The sequence below is a fragment of the Centruroides sculpturatus genome, unplaced genomic scaffold (assembly GCF_000671375.1).
Source record: "Centruroides sculpturatus isolate CEXI.00-Female unplaced genomic scaffold, Cexi_2.0 scaffold411, whole genome shotgun sequence".
Taxonomy (NCBI): domain Eukaryota; kingdom Metazoa; phylum Arthropoda; class Arachnida; order Scorpiones; family Buthidae; genus Centruroides; species Centruroides sculpturatus.
Window position 1 is genome coordinate 222,494 of NW_019384776.1, and position 19,165 is coordinate 241,658.

The window sequence follows — 19,165 nt, forward strand, 5'->3', positions numbered from 1 at the left end:
AAGAGAATGCAATCTACTCCAAGAATGCTAACACGACTAGTCATATCCACAAAGATCTTTATGACATGAAATTTTAAAATTTTATTTCAGTCTTTCACAACTTCAAAAATTTGAATCATATTATATCATTTATCTTAATATAATGCATCGTTTTGTTAGATCATACCTTAGGGGAAAATTTAAAAATGAAGTTACTTTAGTCTTTTATTTACATGGCATGAAGCAAACAAATGTAACGAATATATATATATTATTTGTATTGTAAATAATATTTTGTATTTGTATATATATGTATACAAATACAAAAAATTAAATTTTTGTTTTGCATTTACATTTAAATTATTATTAATTAAATATTTGTTTAAAAATTTTACTCTTCAATAAAATATTATTTGTAATTTTGAGAATTATCTTAAAATACTTATGTAATATAAAATATAAATTATGTTTTTGAAGAAACAGTACAATATTTGAATGAATAACCAAGTTTGTATTAATTTCCACGATAATAGCCGAAAGTAAATAGTTTGAAATAATAATTGATACTCAATAACAGGAAACAAGCTCAGAAAAGACGAAAAATTATAAACAGAATAATTAAATATTAATTATCTTTCTGATTTGTGATAATCTACAAATAACATAATAACTAATTTACTCAATATTTTAATTTAACGTAAAGAAATCAAAGAATAAAAATTTACTTAATTAGAAAACAAGTAAAATGTTATTTTAAATTGTTAATAATATTTTTCATAATTTCCATTTCTGCTATTTTAATTTACTATTTTGCACGGTAATAATGTGAAATATATTTCAGTTTCTCAGTTAATATTTACATATATTATAATAAGTAAATATTCTCTACATTCTATTACAAATAAAGCGTATGAATTGCATGAAAATTAATTATAGATAATTAAAAATGATGATATTGTAAATAAGTTATATATTAGATTTAGTAGTTAATATTCAGAATAGTAATTTCGATTCTAAGAGAAATAATGTATTTTAAACACGAATTAAATTTTGAAAAAATTTATAAAATATATCGAGAGAAAAATATGTTAGAAAAATATTCATTTAAAAAATAAATATTAATTCTTTTTTAAAATTTTATAAATAAAGAATACAGTACATCAATATTTTCTGAATTTCGGAATACGCTAAACAGAAATACATAAGATATATCCGTATATTTAATAAGTATTAATATTTAAATAATGTATTAATAAATTATAGTATAAGCTGTTGTATTTTTGTAAAATTCCATTGGTTAATATCGATTTCAGTATTCTAATTCTATCTTTGAGTATATCAAAAACATCAATCATATGGTGGCCAGATAGAGACAAAGGAAGAGGGCGATAAAAGATCTTGACAGAGAAATATGCCCTATTGATTGTATTGAAAATATCAACTAGGATAAACTTTGATTCTGATTTGTGAGATAGTTAAATATATTTGGGATGAATAAAAGCAATTAATAAAAAGTGTCACAAGGATAAAAATATCATCAATATCTCACGTAACGTATTTAAAAATTCACTAAGGTTCAGGATATTGGCATCCAGATATATAGAATTTCAATATGAAAAAATACAGAATTATCAGAATCAATATCATATGCTTGAGTATGAAATATCTATTCCCTACTTTTCAAATTTAAAGTAGTAAACTTTTTTAATATTCAATCAGATTGCAACTTGGTTTGATAAGTTTTTGCTAAGCTAAAATTTTTCATGCTAACATCTTAATTTTACAAAAATGCTCGAAAAATCAGTCTTTTAGTAATAATATGTGTTATGAATATTCTATTTTATCATTTGCATATTAACAATGTATTGAATTTTATTAATTATGCATAAAAATGTCAGCATTCTTATTTATTCGAGCAATTCTAAACAATCATAGCTTGACTGTATAATTATAAAGAAATTTCAATTTGTTTTAATATAGTTATCATTTTATAATTTGCATTGCATTTACATTGAAAATGCCGTAAAATAAATTGTTATCTAAGGAATCTCTGCTTAATTTATGTTTAAAAGATAACTTTAATTAAATAAATTAATTCGAAAATAGGTTTAAAAAATAAAATATTAAACGAAATTTTATAATAAAATTATAAGATTTTGAAAAGAAAGATCAATTATAAAAAGTTCGAAGAAAACAGAAATTTAATAAACGTTTAAAATTTTTCAGTCGATATCGTAAATCTAATTGAAGTTCTGTTAGAAATCGAATTTTAATTTCTAAGATTATTTTAATAAAATTTAAATTTTTCCAAGGAAATTTGAATTGTAACTTCCTTTTTTTGAATTAAATATCAATCTAATTTTAAATTCCAATTTATTATTATTATTAAATTGTTCGAAACTTGATTTGTTGTCAAAAATAATTTACTCTATAAGAGTTATTAAATTCGATATTAAAAAAAAATAAATTTATATGTCAGAAATTTAAATTTCATAAATTCATTGTTGTTTGTAGTTAAGATTGTCATAAAGTTCGGCTATTTGATGTTATTTATAATCAAAGCATCTCTCTTTAAAATTTTAATTTTAAATAAATTTTCTGAAGTTTCAAAAGCACTTCGATTATATTCATTTTCAGTGTAATAACTATTAAAGTTAATATCAGTTTTTAAAATAAATAAGCTATAAAATGTTCTGAGTAGAAGATGAAATTCTATATAGAATCTAGTCTTATAAAATGACATTTATCCTTTTAACTATCAAATAAATTTGAATATTTTTAACATTAGAAATTGTTTTTAAACATTAGAATTATTATTATTTAAATATTCTTCGTAATATGCATACCCCAAAAACGTATTACACTTAGATATTAATTTTCTATTTTAGTATTTATTGTCAAATGTAAAATTATTAAATTAAAATTGAAAAAATAAATACCTACAGAACTTATTAAAAAAGAAAGTGTATATACATTATTTGGTTTATTAGCAATTTCTGTATATAATTTAAATATATAAAAACATAACTGCTTATTATTATTTCAAATTATTTCTCAATTACCTGTTAGTATATTTGGGCTGCAGTTTGAAAAAATTGTAGACGTATAAATTCCCATGTCTTCCGTCAGTTTGTTTGTCTGTCCTTCCTTAATCTCGAGAAGAATGTAAGAATAATGAATGTGGAGACAAGATGTGGAAAGCTTAGGGGTAGCAAGCCCTGATTAACTACACACGAATTTCCGGAGTAAAACGGTAGTCATGTGAATTCAATTCAAAATTTTACACTGAATAGTGCTACATAGATGATTGGCATGAATCTGTTATTATCAAGAAAAGTATGATGTACAGGGACAAGACACTACAAATTTGAGATGGAAAACATATATTTTAAATTGAATAAATTAAGAATATGATTAAAAATTGCAGCCAGGCATTGTGACGATATCACAATAAATAATTGTTTATATTCTATCTTTGAAAATAAAAAGTTGCTCTAAAATCGAAAAAATGTACATTAAAAATTCATAAATAAGAATTTATGGAATTAACGGTTCATTATTTTTGTTATAAATAAAAATTTTGCAAATTTAAATTTATTAAATAATTTTTTGACATAAACTAACATAAACGTATTTTAAAAGAATAACAGTATTAAGTTAGTGACATTAAAATTGTGTGAGACTTATGAGAAATGTATATCAATTTCTTCATTGCAATGAATATCTATAAGCTATAGAAGTAATAGTATTACTTGATAAATTTAATTAATACAGTTAATTCAGTGAAAAAATCTATCACATAGTTTCAAAATCTAAAATGAAACGATTAACTTTAATATCCTCCATCATTAACAAACTTTACTCAAACAACAAGCTTATATTCTTAAGAAATTCAATTCTGGAAAGCTTTTTCTAATCAGAAATTAATGTCTGTCCTATAATTACACGATTCTAAAAAAAATCGAAAGTAAAATTTAATTAACAAAAAATTCTTGTTTCTTGTAAACTCTAGGAAACTTGCGCTATCTTTAAGCAACGAACGTTAAAATTCCTATAGCTAACATAAAATAAATTTATTCATTATATCTAAATCATCTCATTTGTCTATCTTTCGAAAATTATACTTTACTATACTAGATAGAAATAAGAAATAAATGTAATGATATTATAAAAAAAAATAAAAAATTAAATTATAAAGAGATTAATTTACGTTCTTTTCATTTATTTAAGTCTATTATTATAAGAAACGGTATAAAAATTAAATGCCATTTATCATACAATTAAATTAATTTAAAATAGCATGAAAAATAATAAAAATTCACTTCTAAAAACCAAATTTTGTAAAAGAAATTTATTAGATTAATGGCTGTTTTCATAAATTTGAAGGATCAATATTATAATCGATAAATTGCTTACTATAGTTTGTAGATAAAGCTTTCGCTCCTTAAAATTTTGATTAGTTTAGTGATAGTTATTTGATAAAATATTTTCATTAATTATAAACTTAATATTAATATTTTAAAAATTAACTTTTTGTATAATTAATCCGATTGCAACTGAATTTTTTTTATTATACAAAATATATCATTTTGTAGAGGAAGAGCTGCCATAAATATTTTATTTACGTAATAATTTATTATAGAAGTAAACAGAATTTTTATGAATAGTACAGTAATTTATATATAACAGAATTATTTATTAAATTATTGATTTATATCTAATTCAACTTATAAATTAAAAAATGCTCAAGCTGTTAATAATAATGATGATAATATTTAAAAATTTTTTTCGTTTTTAAAAAGTGTTGTCAAAACAACTTACTGAGAAAATAAGGAAAATGTCATTATCAAAATTAAATATAAATAAAATATTTCCGTGTATGCTATTAAAAATTTGTAAATATTTATTTTTGCCCTATATAAATATGTTAATTTCATTATAATTATTTTCAGGCTATAGTTTTTGATACTTTAGAATGTTGTTTATATATAAATGCTTGAAATTTACATATTAATAAATTAACAATAAACAAAGTAATTTAATAAATACCGGTAGTTGTTTGTTTATAGTTAACATATGTATAGTAAATATAATATTATAATTTAATTTATTAGAAATATATATATAGTTTATAATGCTATGTTTATTATCTATTAAATCAATAATTTTATACTCAAACGCATCACCTAGAAGCGATAAATTATATTCATGATACATTCACATTAATTTGATGGGTGATATAATCAGAGAATGAAAATGTAAAATAGTGTGTCCTTAAAATTAATTAAAATAATGTGTCAAAACTGTTTAATGTTTAAAAAGAAGCTAATTAATAAAATTTACAGTTATCGAAAGTTTATTTGTATATAACAAGTTTTTTTTAAGAAAAAACTAATGGATTCGAAAAATATTTCTATTATATATATAGCAAATTATTTTTACCTAGCTTTTATAGTGATAAATAACTATGATTAATCTGTTATAAAAGAAATCGATCGATGAAACATTCATTTCTTAAAGGGCAATCTATAACTTAAGAACTATAAAAAAGAGGGGGAAAACATTCTATGCCAAGCAAATGGAAAAATAACTGATGGTCTCATCACCAGAAAAATCTGTTCTGAAACATCTTCAAATAGCTACAAATACATATTTCCTACGAAAAAATTGCAACGAACGAACAGAGTGATCCTTTATCTAAGCAAGAGGATGGCCATTCGGATTAATGACAGACATGTCGAACGATAACCGTAGGCTGGGCATTTCCTATATTATTCTAAACAATGATTTTAGTCATTTTTCTATACGGTATCTAACCCTTCATAATGACATGTCCGAGAATCAATAGTCATTACAGCAGATCGATAAATAGCCTTCGTGTCTAACTTATGGGATTACTTCATCATTGCAAACAAACAAAAATATGAATTACTTAAGCATATAAAATTAAAAATGCTTTTAAAACGCTTTTAGTGTATATTTCGATAACTTTTTAAAACCTTTAACTTTTGTATTAAGATTATTTTTATAAAATGTTAATGGAATTTATATTTATGTTTACTTGAAGATTTTTTAACATTTAAAACTAGTAATTTCCTTACTTAAATATATAATATATTTTTTATAAACGTTAATGTATTTCGAATGTTTATTTTTCATTAAAATGATGTCTATTTATAAATGATAATTCAAGTGTCAAAGGAATAAATTATTGCAGAAAAATTAATTTATCACATTTAAATTAAAACAAATAATCTTAATGAATGTACGGCTAATTGGAGAGTTAATACAAAAATATCATGCAAAAGTTTCAAGAATTATTAATGTTTAACATTGTAATTTTTTGTATATCTATGTCATTGTGACATAAATACAGATCCGTGATATCGGTTAACTTCTGTAATTTTCAACATCTCACGAGTTTGGCTACATATCATGTCAAAGCGTCACGCAACTAGCGTAGAAAATGATGTCACTAGAAGTGGCAGCAACCAAGTACAATGTGAAAAATATAGAATCGATTAAATTTTTTTTATCTACTTGAGATCTAGATATTTCAGAAAGATGTAAATTTAGATAAAGTTTATTTAGTACTCAATATATTCCACTAATATTAGGCAAAAGCAAAACTGATATCGTCAATATTTATAAGTGTCGTAATGTAAATACTGTAACACAAAAATCTAAATCTAATTATTTATTGACTTAAACTTTTATATTTTCAAGATAAAAAAAATCATAATTTCACAGCAAACTCAAAATGAAACTATAATTTTTTCCTGTAATAAACAAATAATTCTAATATTATAGGTTATTTATAGTCGATGCTAATAAGGTAAGTTTTTATATTGTTAAATATATTAGTTCAGTTATTGATTATGTAATTATTTATTAAATATAAACCAGATTATATTTATATACATATGATACTAAATAATATAGGTTACATTTATAAATATCAGTAGTATAAGGAGTTTGTATGTTCTAAAAATAAAAATGATAGCGATGCAAACTTTTTTTAAATTCTAATATCCATTTTAATAGGTTTGCGGGTTTTTCCCAAAATAAAATTCAGAAACTATGTAAACTGCTTAGCACGAAATCTATTAAAATAACAAATATTAGTTTTTACACGAACCTAACTAAAACTTCCTTTTTTGTTTTTATTTATTTATATAAATTTTAATTTAGTAATACATTTATTATTAAATTAAAAGTATATACATTAAATTTTATGTAAAACAATTAAATGTTTATATAATATAAAATATTTATAAAATTTTTAAGTTGAATATCAAAAGTCATATTCAACATATCAACGAAAATACATATTAAATCTTTATATATTTACTTGGCACGAATCATAAATTTTAAAAAGTTATTATGCATTACACAAAGAAAAATGTTCATCTTTTATTCTAGTTTATTATGCATTTACTTAAAAGAAGAATTTTGGTACGTATCTAAACTCACTTTTTTCAGTTTGTAATTAAACAATTTCAATAATATAAACAATGTATAAATCTAACAGAAGTAACTTTCCTTAATTGAATATAAAAAGAGACCATTACTCACAATTAAGAGAACAGATTCGATAGTTACCGAATTCCAGATAAAATAAATTACTTTTATTTTATTAAATAAGATTTTTTTTACTGAGTATTATCATAGAACTTAAATAATAAAATGCTATCTCAATAAATCCATAGTTGTTAAATCTGTGATGCAATTAAAATAAGTAATATAAAAAGGACTCGAATTTAATACACTTTTTTAAGACAAAAATTTTAATTAATGAGGTTTAATTTATAAACTGCGAAAAAGAAGTATTTTGCTAAATTTTATTATAAGTTAATCACACAAAAATTTTAAAAGTAATTATCATGTTTAAAAGAGAACAACTCATTAAAACTCAAATAAAAAAATTTTTTTACGTAAAAACGTTTTGTACTCATTTAATTGATTTTTTTTTTCTTATTTTTCTTCCATTAAATAAATAAAGCTAATAATAAAACATTGTCAGATAATAAAAAAAGCATTTTTTTATTGTTCTCTTATTATTTTTCGAAAAATAATAATTAAAATTTACACTTGATTAAATTTAATAAATCGTCGCAACAACGAAAATTTAATGTTAAAATTCCAAAACTTTCATTCTAATTTACTAAATTTACTCATGATTTAAAACGTAGAAAAATAATACATTGCTCTTCGTAACGAAATGTATACATACATTTTCTAATAGGTCATCAAGTATAATATATTATCTCCATAAGAATACGTTCATAATAGAAAATTAAATTTAAAAATATATATATTTTTTAATGAATGTATAATAGAAAGTAATACTAAAACTATCTAAAAGTATCATTAGTCCTTCATCTTGTTCCATAAAAAGAGAAATGCCAGTAATTGATGTCTGCGTGTTTGAGTGGGTATCCGCTTCGGCTGGAGAAGACGATTGTTTATCTTATCCCATCTCTGGCAAGTGCTGCTGGAGACGCCATGAATGTTAATGAGTCACGTGATTTAGGATAACATATGCGCCGATTCGGTAAGAGGCTATCGGATGCTACCCCCATGTTGGACGTGTAAGTCGTTTTGAGATAATGATCTCAGTGTGCCGGAGTTTATCTGATCTACTTTTTATGCCGTTCGTTTTATCTAGTTCCGTCTTGTGATTTTTTCATCTTTTCTTGCTTAAAAATCTTTTAGTGGCCAACGAGAAATCGATTTAATTTTTTTATGTCTTGTTTATTAAGTCGAATCATTAAAAAAAACTAATATTTCTTATTAAAAGTGACGATATAATTGGCACTCCAATAAATGAATTTTAAAATGTTCTATAATATTCTCATATTTGTATATCCGTTCTAAATTAATACAGATATATAATATATAATACATAACACTAGTAATATAATTTCATACTGTGTAAGTTTAGTTTGCATGACAGAGAATATAAATTATTACCAACTATATTATCTAGTTTATTGTTCTAGATAATGCCAAATTTCTATTTTTTTTTCTTAAGAAAATATACTTAAGTAATGTTTTGTTAGAATTTTTATTATTATTTCAGTTTTTTAAAATGTTTAGAATTATTATTTTTTCTAGTTTGTTTTGCAATGAACAAATGTAGCTTTAATGTTTACACACACACACACTCACACACACAGACACACACAAAAAAAAACTGAACAACAAACAGAATAACCAGAAAACTACAATAGAAAAAATGTTATCAATTGTTATATTTATTTGTTTTTAGATTAAAATATTTTTTCGAAATAAAATAAAAAATTTTCTGCAATTCAAAAATATTTCAGTAAAATAAATATAAAAAATTGTAAAAATAAAAATTCCCGTATGAATAAAGATAAAATATATTTTTTAATATTTTAGATTCAAAGAAAGTAACGTGTATGATTATTTTAAAGTATGAAAACTTTGGGGAATAGAACCGAATTTATCATTATAAATGAATCTTGTGTTCGTACAATGAATTTCCTCTTGCAATATATAGCTGTTACAATCTTGGAACCTGGAGCATTAGTTTTCAGCGGATCATTTACTGCTTCTAATGGAAGTGATATCTAAGGATTTGATCAAATAAAACATTGTTTCTGTTTTAATCACAAAGAAATCAACTTGAATACGTATTGCCAATATTTAATGAAATTACATAAAATTATAAATTGCTTACAAGATTTTTATTTACAACAGTTTAAGCACTTGAAATTTTACAAGTCTCACTTATTCTAGTTTCGTCGACTAAAATTTTCTTTGAAATAATTATAAAAGATTTGGTAAATTTGCATTAAGTTAATTTGATCGTGTAGGTCGCCCCTCGTTAAGTAAATGTTCTTAAAATATATCAATTTTAAATTGCAATTTAGAGAAAAATCAATGATTTACCATTTGGTATCTTCTTTCTCTCTTCCCATATCAATTTTTCAATGTGGCAATATTTTATACATTTTGTCAACTGTATTTAATTAAATTAGTACATTTAGAAAATGTAATTATGTCGCTATTTCTTAATCCAAAGTANAAATATTTTCTTTGAAAAATTGACTTATTAAAAGAATATAAAGAAAACCGCACCATTGATATAATACATAGCTATTACTTACAGTAGAAATTTTCCTTGCTCATATTTAATTTTTATTTATTATTTATTTTATTTTAGATTGCACGTAACTCTTTCATCTGAAGCAATCAAGACAATTTTTATTGGTCTTTTTAAGAGAAAAAATATTAAACTGAAAAAAATTAAAGCCGTAAATGAAATAGAATTTGTCTCCTAAACCTTTCTCCCTCTTCTAGAATAATATTTACATAGTTTTTCTGAAATTCAAAAAAATCTCTTATCAGTTGAACGTTGTGATAAAATCAAATAGAAAATTTTCATTATTTAATCAGACAATTTTCTTTTATTTACTCTATTTTATTATTATTATCTGAACATGCAAAGTTTTATAAATTATTCTTATCTAATCTGCATAAAATTTTCAATATTAATAAACCCGATATTATTTTTTAATCTAATTCTTTTACAAATTCGGAAGTATCATATAATTGAATTAGAACGGGTTGAATCAATATAGGAAGATAATAATTTAGATAAGAAATTACAATCGAAAGTGCTACTAGAATAGAATTTAGGATTTAAAATATTCATACAGAGCATATTTTGATTTTTATATTGATGTGAGGGAGACACGAAAATCCAAGAAATCAACACGTCATTTATGACATATATACGAGGAGACATATTCTCTCAAAGGATATACACTCGAGATCGGAATGTAGCTGCAGGTCGGTTGGTAAAGCCGATAAGGGCAAACCAGTCAAAAAATACCACAAGTGGTGCTGAAAGAAGATATATATTCTTCCCTGACGTGCGTCCATATGGAATGGCTTTGTATGATTGGTTTAGCAGAGCAAGTTTTTGCAATTGAAGTACTTCCCAGCATAAATTTTCCAAAATATTTTCACTATATGTCCGTATTTACCTTTTTAAAAATATTTTAAATCCGCTTGACGTGCTATTAATCTGTAATGTTTCAAAGTGCTTCTTGCCTTTGAAAGCCAGTTAAATTTTTTATTCTTTTTTATGGAAAAACATGGCAAAGAAAACGAATTCGGGTAAACATCCATTTGTTATAGTTAATATTGCATGATAATAAATATTTCATAATAATTCGATCATTGTTAATTCAAATCGATAGAAATTCCAGATCAGTATGCATAAAATAGAAAATAAAGGAAACAAAATTTATGTCACCACATATTTCAATTCCTTCAACTCAATTCATTTATTTCACTCGAATAATAAATAAATAAAATATTTCTATAAATAAATTAAATAAATTTCTATATTTTTCCAATGTTTTACGAATATTGGAACCAATGTTGAAAAAAATCTCAATCGCCAATTAAATTAAAATTACCATGGCCATCAATATTATTAAAAAATTAATTACATACATAATGATGATACTTTCTTTTAAGATAAATAAATATATATTTGTGATTATTTTTGAATCAATTCGACAATATAAATAAATTATACATAAATATTTTATTTATCTTACATTTAATAATTTATTAACTTTAAATTATGCATTAATGTTATTATTATTATTATTACAAACATGTGATTTATTCCATGACTGTCTGTGTATAGCATATATAATGATATATCAGTATGCATAATCGTATGAAATGTATTACAATAGACAATTACACATGTATTTACTTATTTAAATCTAAATTGATACGTAATGCTAACATTTGAAATGTAAATTAATTTTTGTAAAAACGTTATCAATGTTGCATTATATAAATAAATATAAATGATTATATGTTGAAAAAAAGTTGAATATGAGTAGTAGTGGTTTGGGCCATACCAATCACAATACTGAAATTAATTTTATTTTAGCGTAATTTTTTGAAAATTTATTTACAATAATAATAATTAAGGTAAATATTCCGTTTAATTTAATTCCTTACACAGACACAATGTAGTGACAATTTTCAAACACTAGGCAAATTTTTCATTTTTTATTCAGTTGTTAACCAACTGAATAAAAAAATGAAAAATTTGTCTACATTGTGTCTGAAGTAAAGAAAGAAATATAAAACACGGTTTCGTCAGTATAAAAAAATTTAATTTAATTATCAAACGGAAATTTTGCCTTAATTATTATTATTATTGTAAATATATTTTGAAAAAATACGCTAAAATAAAATTAATTTCAGTATTGTGATTGGTATGGACCAAAACACCACTACTAATATGATGTATGAAATCATGTACGAAATTTGTAAATGTTGAAAAAATATGAAAAAATTAAAATAAGCAAAATTTCAAATGAATATTTTTATTAAATATATGTTTTTGCATAACATTTGACGTATCATCTGTTTAGTTTAAATATTGTCTACTTAGTAACTAAGAAATTACTATTATTAACAACTAAAACTTTTCATTTTATGTTTTCAACAAAAGTGATATAAAAGAACAAAAGTTTCTCATCAAACAAAACAAAATTTGTGTCTCATTTTTATTAATATTATAAAATACAAATAGCTTTGAATTATAATTTCTCAATAAAATTTATTAAACCATAAATTTATCTAAATTCGCATCAGTAAAATTAATTCATGAAACTAAGCTATAAAGATAGAAAAATGCATAACATATAATAATATAGATGCTTCAAATTTAAAAGTAATATTAGTTCTAATATTAATTTTATTTATATTTAAAACCACATTTTAAAAATTTACAATTTCGAGTAAATTTAATTTCTATAAATAAATAATAGTGACGAAACTAAGTAATTTGTTAAAGTGAATTATTTAACTTTTGTGACGTAACTTAATTAAATTTTTTCTTCAATTCTTCAAATTAAATTATACATTTTATTTGGTAACCCTGTGTCAATATGCGATTCAGTATTAACTTGGTTCTACATTTCACTATTTATAAAGTATATTTGTTATATTTGACTTCAGTATATCGAAATATGCTTTCCATTACAGCAGAATGCTTTCAAGAAGAAAACCATAAAAATATAAACACTAAAAATTCCTTAATAAATAAGGATTTTATCAGTATAAAATACAAAGAATCGATAGAGGAGAGTTTTCATAAGAATGGTTTTAAAGAAATTCAATGCACATAAATAATCAATAAATAAAAATTGAAAGACGTTTTGCAATTTTTCTTATTAATCATTTCTTTAGTCTGACAGATAAGACAGAGCTTGTCTGATATTGTTTACATCAGAAAATTGTAATACTGTGTATTTCACTGATGGATATCTCTTGGCCCTAGAATTGGCAGTTACGATCAGCAATGTATCATTTTGATAAATTTACTACCAAACACGGCAAATGTACGAAAAGACAATCAATTACGAAAATTTTCGGTTAACCTTAGAAAATTTATTATAATAGAAAGACATTTATTTACTCGTATATTTTATATGAAATAAAAAATAAACAGTACATTTTTAAAGTACCTAAAATCTTACTGATAAATACAAAGTTTAAAAGATTTATCAAAACACTTCGCAGAAGTGAATTTCTGTAAAAGTTCGCATACATGATGACTTAACTTCGAAAATTTGTACCGGATATACGATAGAGAAGTTACAATCGCCACTTTGCATAATGATCTCACTAGTGAATTAATGGTTGTAGCGGATGTCCTCAAGACCTTCGGTGAATATAACTAAAGATGGTTGACTTGTACGGCTAATGCTTCATTTGTATTCTAGACAGAAGTACCAACTCAGATATCCACAGATACAATAAGCTTTAAGTCTACTTCAGCTTTATACGATGAAATGGGTGTTATGTTGCCGGAATCACTCAGAGCACGTTGATATACAGAGGAAGTGTTACTTAGGTTTAGATTGAAACATATTAGTCTAACTCTATGACAGTTCTTCATGTAAGCTATGAACTTATTCCTGTTCTTAAATATGTTTTATTCAAAAGGAAATAATGAAATTTTAAATAAAATACTTAATATAAAGAAGCATTTAAATGTTAAGTAAAATCTGTTGCAAATATCTGATAAAAATTGAGATAAGTTTAAATATATATTCAAATTTATTTTCATTTTTTATAAAATATTTTGCGTTTCAGAAAATAATCTTTTCAATGGGATATTTTCATTTATTCCTAAAACGATATTTTACAATTTTTACTTAAAAAGTATTGAAATTTATAAATTATTTTAAGTGATAAGTAAATATATCAAACTTAAAAAATTCAAACAAAACTTGTGTAATGAAAAATTGCGTAAAGTTCGATAAATTAATTAATTAAAATTAAAATTTATGTGTGAAGTTTTAATTTTATTTTATAGCAATGAAATGGAAATTTTAAGTGCCACTATTTGTTATTCTTAAACAACAAAACATTTAAAGAATATATTCATATCATGTGAAAAATCAAAATTACCATCATTTGTTTAATTATGTGAAACGCTATATTTCTTGACAATACGCGATATATCTTAATAAAATATAATATTATACTGAAATTTTGCTTTAATGTATTAGAAGTCTTGCAATTATATCGATATGAGATACTGAACTAGCTGCAATTTTGCTTATTTATTATGTCACAAAACAATTTACATTACATGAGACAAGATTGATGATGTCTACATAAGTTACATTTTGTTTAAATTTATTTAAAACACTCGAATACAATACGTTAATATCAAAAATTCAAATAATCATTCATTTAAATTTTGGAAATATAAATTAATCGTAACATTTATTTTTATTAGTAAAACATATCATGAAATTTCGAATATTTTCTACGCATAGATTTCAAATAAATATCCGTTTGGACTGAAACAGCACGTAAATAGTATACAAATTTTATTTAATCTTATTAAATTATATAATTTAAATATTTATAAAAGTGTAAAATAAAATTCCGAAGCTTACAGCTAACGGGCATTCCTTATAAAAATTAATAACAATTGTTTATAATCAAAGAAATGTTTATTTTATTATTTGCTATATTTTTTAAAATTATGTAATCAAATATTTATTACAAAATAATAATATAAATAGAAATAATTTTATTTATAGTAAATAATATTTATTTTAATTTTTTAGAATAATTTATTTTATAGATTTTATGAAAATAAAATAATAAATATAAAATGAGCAATATTAAAAAATAATCTTAATTAATCATTTTAAACGTTTGTTAAATAATTATGTAAATTTTTCTGTTACGTGCGTATTTATTAATAAAATGTATAAATTACTGTAAAGATATCTTACATGCCAAAAAAGTTATTATTTTAAAACATGTATTCTGCTCGAAATGTAGTAAAAAATTAAATTTTATTTTAAAAATTATAGCTTAATTTTGTTTTTATAAAGCGAATATTTAATTATTACATAAAAANAATATTATACTGAAATTTTGCTTTAATGTATTAGAAGTCTTGCAATTATATCGATATGAGATACTGAACTAGCTGCAATTTTGCTTATTTATTATGTCACAAAACAATTTACATTACATGAGACAAGATTGATGATGTCTACATAAGTTACATTTTGTTTAAATTTATTTAAAACACTCGAATACAATACGTTAATATCAAAAATTCAAATAATCATTCATTTAAATTTTGGAAATATAAATTAATCGTAACATTTATTTTTATTAGTAAAACATATCATGAAATTTCGAATATTTTCTACGCATAGATTTCAAATAAATATCCGTTTGGACTGAAACAGCACGTAAATAGTATACAAATTTTATTTAATCTTATTAAATTATATAATTTAAATATTTATAAAAGTGTAAAATAAAATTCCGAAGCTTACAGCTAACGGGCATTCCTTATAAAAATTAATAACAATTGTTTATAATCAAAGAAATGTTTATTTTATTATTTGCTATATTTTTTAAAATTATGTAATCAAATATTTATTACAAAATAATAATATAAATAGAAATAATTTTATTTATAGTAAATAATATTTATTTTAATTTTTTAGAATAATTTATTTTATAGATTTTATGAAAATAAAATAATAAATATAAAATGAGCAATATTAAAAAATAATCTTAATTAATCATTTTAAACGTTTGTTAAATAATTATGTAAATTTTTCTGTTACGTGCGTATTTATTAATAAAATGTATAAATTACTGTAAAGATATCTTACATGCCAAAAAAGTTATTATTTTAAAACATGTATTCTGCTCGAAATGTAGTAAAAAATTAAATTTTATTTTAAAAATTATAGCTTAATTTTGTTTTTATAAAGCGAATATTTAATTATTACATAAAAATATTTTAAAAAATAAAATAAAAAATGAAAAATTAGAATGAATTTTAAAATAGATTTAAAAACTGTTTCGAAGTATATCAAATCAAAGTGACAAAATGTATTGAGTTTTTAATAAATATGCTGTTAATATAAATAAACTGCGAATATTTCACTCATAATTGATCAACATTTCTTCCTTCTTGCATTAAATTGATAACCGAAAGTAACGCTTATACACTCTTAAATAAAACTTTGACAGATATTTATCACAAAATATTTTTATAATAGTATTTTAATAATTTAATGTGAATATCTTTTTTAATTTTTCTATAATATGTCATATATTTATACTAATTAATCACACAATTTATCCTTAACTATACAAATTTCAGCTAAGTTAATATTTTAAATAATCAGCGATAGCATATTAGAAATAAATTATTTTCAAAATATTAAGAATTGTTAAAGGAGAAACCGCGATGTTTTAAGCTTCTTTGGAATGCAGCAAGACGGACAGAGCTTCCTATTAACCTGGATCTATTTTTGTTAGTCCTAAAGAAGATTAATGAATTGTCTTTCACATATATGACTTTTATCTCTCCGTTTCTAAACAGATCTTGTATAAAAACGCCAATGTTTTATGCTATAAATTCTGTAAAGAATATATAAAATTCACAATAGAATTAAAAATAATCCGTTTTTCATTTTGTCTGTACACTGAATGCCACAGGATTTATTGGAATTTAAGAACTACACTATTACTATTCAATAGATTGCGAAACTGATAAACATCCTTATATATTTATCAGAATTTTCACGTTAATTTAAATATTTTGACTGTATGACTAAAATATATTTATGTCATATATCTATTTTCATATATCTATATCATTTTATATCTAGAAATACTTGCAACCCAGCTCTTCTGTACATTTTAATTAAAATAATATATAAACGACTAATTTATGCCTTTGTTTTCAAATTATTTATTCCGAAATTAAGCTAAAAACAAAATTTTAAAATAACTTAAAAGCTTCAAAGCTCCAAAGAAACTGTTATAGAGTTTAATTAAACCACCAAGATGCAACGAAACCATAAATATAAGGATAAAAGAAACAGTCTAATTGTAATTTTGGAAGTTAAACAGAAAGTATTGAAGGTAAAATTTTTTCCTTTTAGATTGTGAAATAGTGTAACGAGTTTCAGTAGTTTAATAGTGGGCTGAAACATAATAATTATTAGCGTATAATATTAACTGCGTTTTTTTAAATTGAATCCCAGTTTTTCAAATATAAATTATACGAGATTCAGTTCTGTAAATAACACACTTTATTATCAAAGTAAGATGTTCGACAGTTTCAGTTTCCAAGCTATCTAGCATCAAATAAGAATGTTATTGGAAAAGTATCAGAAGGATGCTGAATGAATAGAATAGAAGTTATCATTCGCACTATATGAAACTTATTATTTCAAAGTGTTTTGTTAAGCTTTTTATCTATTATTTAATAAATAACAAAGTAAAATTTGATTTTATTAAATGTTGAAGCGTACGACTAAAACTTAGCTATGTATTATTTTTTTCTGTTATTAAGATATTTATTTTAAACCTTAATTTTTTAAAAAATCATTTGAAAGTGATAGATGGCATATTTTAAAGCATTATATTCCAATTAACTATGATGACTATAGATGAATTAAAATATTTTTATTATTTATTAAAAGAACCGAATATCCATGCAATAAGATATGCTTTATTTCGATAAAAAAAATTATGATTTGACTCCAATATAAACAATCAAATATTTTAATAGGAGTTATGCGATATTGTTCTACACACTGGCTAATCATTAGAACATCGAATTCAATTCGACGTTTTCTATTAAAAAGCTGATGTATTAACACATGAGAATAGAGACTAATATAATAAAGTAATTGAATTGTTTTGTTAAAATAGACAAATTTGTTTTGTTAATAAGTTGGCAACTAAATAAGAAATACAAAATGATTTAGTTTATATCCAAGAATTAAAAAAATTGAAGAATTAAATTCAAGAACGAATCATCAAAAATAATATAGTGACAACTAATCATCATCTACTGTTAATTCGAATCTTTTACTTTTAACACCTACTTTATTTCACAAAAGAGTTGTCAGTAAAAATTTTGTAAACTTGGATTATAAGTCAGAGATCATATGAACAATGTTTTCTAATTTATTAAGTGCTATTTCAAGGAAGTATTTATTCTCTTTTCGGTAGATTATCAGTTTTGCTTATAAAATTTAATGATGTTGAGTATCAGACTTTAATAATAAATAGTTAAAGCATGATTAATACTCGTATTAGTATAGGCTATTAGAATATTGAATAATTCAGGCTACAAATTTCATTACAATAGAAAACTTTTTGTATTTTTCCTTTCCTAATATAAATGATAATTATTTAATTTCTTAAACTATTCAAAGAAACGTTTTATAAATTACTGCACATATTTTCCGAATTCAGAGATAAAAACACAAGCAAAGTTATAATGTTAAATAAGAAACCTTTTTATATTTCTGCAATTTTAATAAAATGAAATAAGATGTATTGATAAGTGTATTTTCTCTGTAAAAATGATAAAAAATATAATTATATTGTAATTTTTTTATATTTGTTTTATTCCCGATTACAATGATTTGATTTGTTAACGCACATTTAGAGTTTATACAAGAGACATCGCGCAACTTTGTCGTATCGCGATAGAATTGAGGTGGAGCGTTACATTTTTGTAATTAAAATTTTTAAAATTAGTATTAATACATATAAATATCTTTCTCTATCTAACTCAAGCGTTGACACGCGTTTGAATGTG